Genomic DNA, 10,469 nt, shown 5'->3' on the forward strand with positions numbered 1-10,469 from the left:
TTAGATGTAGTTGCAAATTCAGCCTATCCTGTATGTACTGTTTCCATTTTCACAGATTGGGCAGTTTTCCGTTCCTCTTTTTCTAGTCCTTGCTTCTCTTCAGTCAGTGCCATCTGAGTCAGTACATAATTTAGATGCCTTGTTTGGTACTGTCTATGAATAACTCAGCCACTGGTACATTGAAACTGATACTCTAAACTATACTGTTCAAATTGGGATTTATGCCTCTGATCTCAACCAAACAATTGAAACAATTACAATTCTATTCTAAATTTAGATTTTCATATCAGAAACAGTGACATGGATGTTCTCACTGCTAAATTAATGACACCTTTGAAATGGAAAATTCCCCTTGTTTTAGTTTATACAAAGATTTATTTTGCTTTCATCTTCTTTTGGTTTACAGGTTTATTGGAGATATAATTCATCCATTTAAAGTGTTGTTTTTTTTTTAAGTTTACTTTCCTATTGTTTTTATTGTTTTAATTGAAGTATAGTTGATTTACAATATTGCTTGCACTTTAGGCATATCTCTTTCTTATTTCATATATTTTGATTTCTGAAAGTACTTAGGAGAGGAAGCTTTCTTAGGCAATTTATTAGATAATGTTTTCTAATAAACTGTGCCAATATCATTGCTATAGAGATATCTGCTAACCACTTTCTTTTGAAATACTAGATAAATCATGTTTATTTCATTCAATCATATATTTTTCTCCATGACTGAGCTGAGGCTTAGTTACTCCATGATCTATTGCTTTTTTGCCACCAGTAGAGGACAGATTCTTATTCAGTTTATACTGCATATATGAGTCCCGTTCACATATGTTATACCATGTTCTTTTGCAGTGATGCTAACTTTTCATAGTTTTCTAATATCCATAATTCTGTGAACTTTATAGTAACAAGATATGTAGATTTTCACTGAGTCTTTCAATCATCAAAAACTCCTTTATTATCATAGAGTGCAGTGTGAGTGTGTTAGTCTCTTAGTTGTGTCCAACTCTTTGGGACCCCATAGACTGTAGCCCACCAGGCTCCTCTGTCCATGGGATTCTTCAGGCAAGAATACTGGAGTAGGTTGTCATTTCCTTCTTCATGGGATCTTTCTGACCCAGGGATAAAACCTGGGTCTCCTGAATTGCAGGCAGATTCTTTACCATCTGAGCTATAGGGAAGTCCCATTAGAGTGCAGTATAAGTGGAGTAATAGTGCCAGTCATCTCTTTTTTGCCAAGCAACATTTATATTGGAAGATTCAGGAGTTTTCTTCTGAACATACATTTCTTCAACAGAAATAGTTAGCAAGTGTTGCTAAATCAGATATTGAGACATTTATAAATAAAAACAAAAAATTTAGAGTCTTGTATCTCATGATCATTAAGTTAGATACATCATCTTTGACATACTTTCTTGTATTCTTTTATTTTTCACATATTTGCCCCTCATCATGCATTTAATTTTTAAGGTGGGCAAGTATCCCACTTAACTCATAGGGAACTCAAAAGGAAGCCTCTGAGAATTAATCATCAGATGTTATCTTACCAAAAAACTATGAACATGTTAGTTAATGTCCTAGCCCATCTATTGAGGATTCCTGTGAAACTAGTTTACCTCATTTACTTGAATTATTTCTTTATACCCTAAAAGATGTTTCTAGGATTATGCTTTAGAGACACTAAAGTGATAAATTTTACAATATAATGTTGAGGTATAAAGAATTAATAATTCAAGATGTCTTATAACTTTCTTAGTCTATGGCTATCATGCTACTTGAAACCTAATAAATATTTAATGAAAATTTGTCATTTATTTAACAAGCATATATGGAATGGCTTCTGTGTGTCAGACTGTGCTTTGTGATGAAAAGATATAAGGGTTCAGATAGTTTCTTTGACTTCAAGGACCCCCTTGTGTAGTAAGGAAAATAAATATGTAAACTAAAAACTCAATCTTATTTAACTAGCTTATTTAACAATCTTATTTAACTATTATAATAAGCTATTATAGACTATTCTTCTTGAATAAAGATAAATTCCACTCATGTGTACTTAAGTTTTCTATCAGGTTTACTCTCTGAGAGGTAAGAGCTTCCATAAATTCCATAACCTTTCTTTAACATACAATATCTTCTTGTTTATGTTTTTGAGTACCTACATTTTGGTCTCTTTTTAGCTTATATCAGTCACATAAACCATTGCATTTTTATTCTGTTCAACTAGCATACCCTTTCCTATTACATTTAACTCCTCCTGGCCTACAGTATTTATCAGATACCCTTTAACAGCTTGTTTTAATATTTATGAGTGAGAGCTACTGTTATCCAAATCTACTTTAAACACTGATTGTCGAATGAATTGAGTTTTCTCCTTGAAGTGCATAATGCTTTAAACAGTGCATCTCATTTCTAACATGACAGATTTTCCTCCTTATTTTCATTAAAACAAGATGTGTAGTGGAGCAAATCCCAAATACTGAACTTTAGTTTTTTTTTTTTTTTAATAGTAAGCAGTTGTGAATGCAATGCTGTAAATTTCTAGCATTAAACGAACTGTCTCTGGGATCCGTTTCATATTCTGTAATAAAGGTGATTGTTGAGAATTATTTTCTGTGTAACTCAGAACAGGTTATGTATCATTTTTATTGATGAGAAGATACTATCTCTGTAATGCCTATGTAAAGTTGTCTGGGTGTTAAATTGATTGAAAACATTATGCTTTGGATTAGCCATAAAAACTTCAGTGACTATTGCAAAACAGGAAATCCTGTTAAACAACTGAGGAAAGAAGCCACCTGTCGCAGGAAAAAAAAAAAAATCGCACTTCATAGCAGAAACCAAAGTACTAAACTTAGCAAACAAAAGTTCTTAGTGGGTAAAGCTTTTAGCTTTTGTTGGGTTTTGTGAAGCAAGTAGGTAGCAAATGCCAATTACTCCAGTTGCTTCTCCCAGTCTTCTTATGATTGTCAGCTAACGTGGCTCACTGCACAGTGATTCTCAAGCGGGGAGGTAGTTTTTGTAGTGCTTCTCAACTCTGACTGTATGTTAGACTCACCTAGGAACAATTTGAAACCTGGCAATGCCCAGTTTGCATCCCAAGCAAGCACATCAGTATCTCTAGAGTGGGACCCAAACATGGGTAGTCTCTTAAGCTCCCTAGATTTTTCAAATATTTGACAACTTTCAGAACTACTTTATTCAATTCTTACTGTCTTTAATTTAGATTTATCAAATTTTATTTGTTTCTGTGGCAAAGCCTCCATATAAAACCTTAAGTTTGAGGAAAAAATTGGACTGATTGGTCCTTTCATAAATGTTATGAAAATAGTGCCCTAATTTTATTGATGTAAAATATAGGTTGCATGCCAAAGTAGGACCAGCAATCACAGAAAGGGCAAGCAATGACCAATAACATGTTTGCCAATGAGGTTAATCAAGCCTAGTAAATATATGCACGTGTGATTGTTAATGATATCCTGCTGCTGCTGCTAAGTCGCTTCAGTTATGTCCGACCCTGTGTGACCCCAGAGACCGCAGCCCACCAGGCTCCCCTGTCCCTGGGATTCAGGCAAGAACACTGGAGTGGGTTGCCATTTCCTTCTCCAACGCATGAAAATGAAAAGTGAAAGTGAAGTCACTCAGTCGTGTCCGACTCTTCCATTCCAGTACCCTTGCCGGGAAAATCAATGGACAGAGGAGTCCTGTAGGCTACAGCCCATGGGGTCGCAGAGAGTCAGACACGACTGAGTGACTTAAATGTACTCATTAGAAATCTATAAACATAAAATAGTTGAATAACGTTTCCATTCTTCCTGTGATTATATCGTAGCATCACTGGATAAGTAAAAGTTTTGTCAAACAGGAAAGATTGCTGGAAAATGATCAGAGTAGGAGTTAGTCAGCTAAAGGTGGAGTTCAAATGAATCCTGAGGATGAATTAAAGACAATGGTAGTGAGAGAAGTGCATAAGAACTGAATGGCAAGAAAATACTGGTTGCTCATGAAATAAACTCTGGAAACTGACGATATATAGAGTACTCTTTGACCTATTTACAAAATGTGCAAAAAATCCCAAGATTATATTGCTTTTACTCAAGAGTGTGAACTGTGAATCCTTGATCTCTCTTTCTGCACTCATTATTCAAGTGGCTGTTATCAAGACATCTGTTTAAATATGAATGGCACCCCACAAATCCTTGATGTATTCTTGGCAGTGTTTTGTAGGATTAAAGAAATTTCTTAGACATAGAACCTTTTAAAATAAGTGTCATTATCTGCCTGGCACATACTATTCAATATATAAAACTTGTTTGCATGGCACATAACAATATTTCTGAGAGATAGATTCACTGTGCTTTGAGGTGTTACAACACTCTATTATTAATACTTTTTCTAGCAGAGAATATTATTGCTATTTCAGCATCCCTATTGATATTTTAATATAAAACAGAAATTCATCCTCACTGGAACACTTTATACCAAGCATTAACCATATTTAATATTTAGTGCAAATCTTTATCATCGGCACTATCAAGAGAAAACAAGCAATGTCATTTTCTTTTATATTCTATGTGCTTTTGGTTAAGTTTATTTTGCCATATGCTTTCAGTATAGATAAGAATATTCTTAATAGAGGGAATCTATAATGTACAAATAACATCTTATCATTGCTTTCTAATTCCATTCTGTTACCGTCACTGCTTGGAATTACTTCACCATGTTGTGTTTAAGATATGTGGCAACTTTTGTTAAGAAAATAGATGCTCGAGACTTCCCTGGTGGTCTAGTTGTTAAGAATCTGCCTTGCAAGGTAGGGATGTAGCTTTGATCCCTTATCGAGGAACTAAGATCCCACATGCCCTGGGCCCACACATCACTATTTGAGAAGCCAGCGGGTCACAACTACTGAGCCCATGTGCTCTAGAGCTCATGCTCTACCGCTAGAGAAGCCGTAGTGCTGCAACTAGAGAGAAGTCCCTGTGTACCGCAATGAGAGAAAGCCTGAGCACTGCAAGGAAGACCCAGCACAACCAAAGGAATAAAAGAAAGGAAATATATGCTTTTAAACTAAGCTTTCACTGAAATTTGAGGAGTTGTGGCTTAGGAGATTAGAAATTTGGAAAGAAAGAATATTATTATTGAGATCTGAATGTTCTTCAGCTTCAATTTTAACTCTTTCCTTTGGAGGTGTGTAACTTGACACAGACGTTGCAACTTTTCAAGTGGAGATCTCAACTATACTGAGAGAGGGCTCAAGAGCACTTTCAATGTTTTCTTACATCGAAATCACAATTCAGACATGGCCATTGAAAAACTATTACAACTTTGCTCTTTGAACACCTTTCAGGACAAAAATTAATCTATATTTCCTCTACTCAAAAGGAAGGAAACTCATATGAGATAGAATAATCTATTAGTCAGGAATTATTCATCCACTGGTAATGAACCATCTTAAGGTATCATAGATTTGCCTTGTTATGTTTTAATCTATTAAAGCAAATGTAGTTCTCTTCCTAAAAAGTCTTTTTTCCTAAGTAGAAAATTCAGCTTACTATAACACACAAAATTTTCTGTTTAAGTATATATATATATATATATATATATATATATATATATACATATGTAATTTCAGAGAAGGCAATGGCAACCCACTCCAGTATTCTTGCCTGGAAAATCCCATAGATGGAGGAGTCTGGTGGGTTGCAGTCCATGGGGTCACTAAGAATCGGACACAACTGAAAAACTTCACTTTCATTTTTTGCTTTCATGCTTTGGAGTCAAGGAAATAGCAACCCACTCCAGTGTTCTTGCCTGGACAATCCCAGGGATGGAAGAGCGTGGTGGGCTGCCGTCTAAGGGGTCTCACAGAGTCAGTCACGACTGAAGTGACTTAGCAGCAGCATATGGAATTTAGAAAGATGGTAATGATGACCTTTTATACAAGGTACCAAAAGAGACAGAGATGTAAAGACTAGACTATGTGGGAGAAAGTGAGGGTGGGACGATATGAGAGAATAGCATTGGAATATGTATATTCAATTCAGTTCAGTCTCTCAGTCATGTCCGACTCTTTGTGACCTCATAAATTGCAGCTCGCCAGGCCTCCCTGTCCATCACCAACTCCTGGAGTTCACTCAAACTCACATCCATTGAGTCACTGATGCCAGCCAGCCATCTCATCCTCTGTCTTCCCCTTCTGCTCCTGTCCCCAATCCCTCCTAGCATCAGAGTCTTTTCCAATGAGTCAACTCTTCACATGAGGTGGCCAAAGTACTGGAGTTTCAGCTTTAGCATTATTCCTTCCAAAGAACACCCAGGACTGATCTCCTTGAGGATGGACTGGTTGGATCTACTTACAGTCCAAGGGACTCTTAAGAGTCTTCTCCAACACCACAGTTCAAAAGCATCAATTCTTCGGTGCTCAGCTTTCTTCACAGTCCAACTCTCACAGCCATTCATGACCAGTGGGAAAACCATAGCTTTGACTAGATGGACCTTTGTTGGCAAAGTAATGTCTCTGCTTTTGAATATGCTATGAATGTTGGTCATAACTTTCCTTCCAAAGAGTAAGTGTCTTTTAATTTCATGGCTGCAACCATCATCTGCAGGGATTTTAGAGCCCCTCCCCCCAAATAAAGTCTGACACTGTTTTCATTGTTCCCCCGTCTATTTCCCATGAAGTGATGGGACCAGATACCATGATCTTCATTTTCTGAATGTTGAGCTTTAAGCCAACTTTTGCACTCTCCTTTTTCACTTTAAGAGGCTTTTTAGTTCCTCTTAATTTTCTGTCACAATAGTGGTGTCATCTGCATATCTGAGGTTATTGATAGTTTTCCCGGCAATCTTGATTCCAGCTTGTGCTCCTTCCAGTCCAGCGTTTCTCATGATGTACTCTGCATATAAGTTAAATAAGCAGGGTGACAATATACAGCCTTGACGTACTCCTTTTCCTATTTCAAACCAGTCTGTTGTTCCATGTCCAGTTCTAACTGTTGCTTCCTGACCTGCATACAGATTTCTCAAGAGTCAGGTCAGGTGGTCTGGTATTCCCATCTCTTTCAGAATTTTCCACAGTTTATTGTGATCCACACAGTCAAAGGCTTTGGCATAGTCAATAAAGCAGAAATAGATATTTTTCTGGAACTCTCTTGCTTTTATGATGATCCATCAGATCTTGGCAATTTGATCTCTGGTTCCTCTGCCTTTTCTAAAACCAGCTTGAACATCTGGAAGTTCATGGTTCATGTATTGCTGAAGCCTGCCTTGGAGAATTTTGAGCATTACTTTCCTAGTGTGTGAGTTGAGTGCAATTCTGTGGTAGTTTGAGCATTCTTTGGCATTGCCTTTCTTTGGGATTGGAATGAAAATTGACCTTTTCCAGTCCTGTGGCCACTGTCGAGTTTTCCAAATTTGTTGGCATATTGAGTGCAGCGCTTTCACCGCATCATCTTTCAGTATTTGAAATAGCTCCACTGGAATGCCATCACTCCCACTAGCTTCATTCGTAGTGATGCTTTCTAAGGCCCACTTGAGTTCACATTCCAGGATGTCAGGCTCTAGGTGAGTGATCACACCATCATAATTATCTTGGTCATGAATATCTTTTTTGTACAGTTCTTCTGTGTATTCTTGCCACCTCTTCTTAATCTCTTCTGCTTCTGTTAGGTTCATACCATTTCTGTCCTTTATTGAGCCCATCTTTGCATGAAATGTTCTCTTGGTATCTCTAATTTTCTTGAAGAGATCGCTAGTCTTTCCCGTTCTACTGTTTTCCTTGATTTCTTTGCATTGATCGCTGAAGAAGGCTTTCTTATCTCTTCTTGCTATTCTTTGGAACTCTGCATTCAGATGCTTATATTTTTCCCTTTCTCCTTTGCTTTTCACTTCTCTTCTTATGATCAGTGCAAGTTTGATACATGAAGCAGGGCACTCAAAGCTGGCACTCTAGAACAACCCAGAGGGATGGGGTGGGGATGGAGGTGGGAAGGGGGTCCAGTATGGGGGAACATATGTACACTGGTAGCTGTTTCATGTTGATATATATGCAAAAACCACCACAATACTGTAAAGTAATTAGTCTCCAATCAAAATAAATTAATTTTAAAAATTTCCTTTTTAAGTTCAATATATTGGATTTTTAGCTTTTTTACCTTTGGAATATATTGTCTTTTATAAGTTATTTCATTTCAAATAATGTGGAGATAAAAGACACCAAACTGATTTAGAGTAATTAAATAAAAAAATAAATTTCTAAAAGCATATACCAGATTCCCACATTTAGATGACTTACTATGGTCAAATGTAACTTTAGATATTAGCTACAGATACGTATTCATACTAGTTTTAAGACTAATAATAGCCTAGGTTTGCAAGTTTGTTGGCTAGAAATACCTAAACTAAGACATGAGTTCAATGCAATTTTAACATTTTTGAAAGACAATTTAACAGTGACTGAAAAAGATACATTTGCAATCATTGAAAGTAATGTCATTTTATATATTATAGTAAATACATTTCAATACAATTTTAAATACACAATACATCTCAGTCTTTGGTCTATGGCCATATCTATATTCATAGGTAGTTTGACCATTTTTTAGTTTATGTGAGCAACACATATTATGAATATGTGTTTGGAAATCAGAAAATCAGAAAATTCAGCAACTGTTAGTTATATGATGGTTTCCTATTTAACCTTATCTTAAACTGAATTAATTGAAGTAATTTTTCAGTTATTCAGTCACTTTAATTTTCTCTTTTTGCCTCTGATGATTTTCATTAGGCTTCAACTTTTCTTAATGCACTGTCTTATCTTTTCACTCTTTTTCCTTAAGGCTATGCTTATATCATATCAAAATATTTTTTTCTGGAAAAATTATCCAGTAATTGTGATGTTAACTTTAGAAACATTTCAATATCCAGGCTATTCGGAAAAAACTTTGTTCAATAATTGATCAGTTCACTTTTCTTCCACACATTTGATATCATGTAAATACAAGTCATTTTTACTTTTTCCTTCTTAATTAGAAGTATCTTCTGTTGATGGACATTTAGGTTGTTTCCATATCTTGGCTATTATAAACATTGCTGCAGTGAACATTGGAGTGCCGGTATCTTTTTGGGCCATGTTCTCTGGATGTATTCCCAGGAGTGGGATTGCAGAGTCATATGATAGCTCTATGTTTTAGTTTTTTAAGGAATATATATACTATGAACAAACAATCTTTTGAGAGATAAAGCTATTTAACCTAATAGATTTTTAAAAATATTGACATTATAGTGGAAAGTAGCTCTTTATTTATTGGGTGTAGTAGAAAATGTGGGAAAAACTTGAGATTTTTTCTAATATTATTGCAAAAAATAAATATATAAGAAAATGAAGTCACTCAGTCATGTCCAACTCTTTGCGATCCCATGGACAGTAGCCTACCAGGCTCCTTCATGCATGGGATTTTCCAGACAAGAATACTAGAGTGGGTTGTCATTTCCTTCTCCAGGAGATCTTCCTGACCCAGGGATTGAACCCGGATCTTCCACATTGTAGACAGACACTTTACCATCTAAGCCACCAGATGGGAAGTATAAAAATTGTTTTCAGCAAATGAATCAAAGAATCGACAAAATATATGTTTAGGTTCAGAATGAGTTCCCTCTATAGCACTGTAAATATGAGCATCTGATTTTTAACTAGCTGAATTTTAAGTATCAGTGGTGGTGATGGATAAAGGCCATTTGGGTACTGAGGTCATTGGTCTAAACTAACTAGAAGATGATGCACCATCAAATCTTGCTTCTCAGTGTCTCACTGGATTTTTCTATTGACCATACACCACTGCTTATCTGAACCTCCTTTCCATTTCTGAATCAAGGATTATTTACATAAAGTCAAGCATTTGGATCTTTTACATATATTTCTGAAGCAAGGATTGCTTATATACGGTCAAGTATCTATTTCAATCTATCCAACTTTACATGTGTTTGTATATACACATTGTGGGAAAAAAATTGGTGGTTAAAAAAATGTCAAACTTAGGCAGTTGACAGTAAAAGTTGCAAAATCATCTGGAAAGATGATTAATAAAAATAAAGAGGCAATTTGTAAAGAGTCAACAAAACATGTATCAATGTAATTGAGTGATCTTCATGACTCAGGTAATTACGATGGTGTGATCACTCATCTAGAGCCAGACATCCTGGAATGTGAAGTCAAGTGGGCCTTAGAAAGCAACACTACGAACAAAGCTAGTGGAGGTGATGGCATTCCAGTTGAGCTGTTTCAAATCCTGAAAGAGGATGCTGCGAAAGTGCTGCACTCAATATGCCAGCAAATTTGGAAAACTCAGCAGTGGCCACAGGACTGGAAAAGGTCAGTTTTCATTCCAATCTCAAAGAAAGGCAAAGCCAAAGAATGCTCAAACTACTGTACAATTGCACTCATCTCACTCATCTCTTATTGCCTATATAAACTT

This window comes from Oryx dammah, unplaced genomic scaffold (genome assembly GCF_014754425.2).
Source record: "Oryx dammah isolate SB20612 unplaced genomic scaffold, SCBI_Odam_1.1 HiC_scaffold_23, whole genome shotgun sequence".
NCBI classification, from domain to species: domain Eukaryota; kingdom Metazoa; phylum Chordata; class Mammalia; order Artiodactyla; family Bovidae; genus Oryx; species Oryx dammah.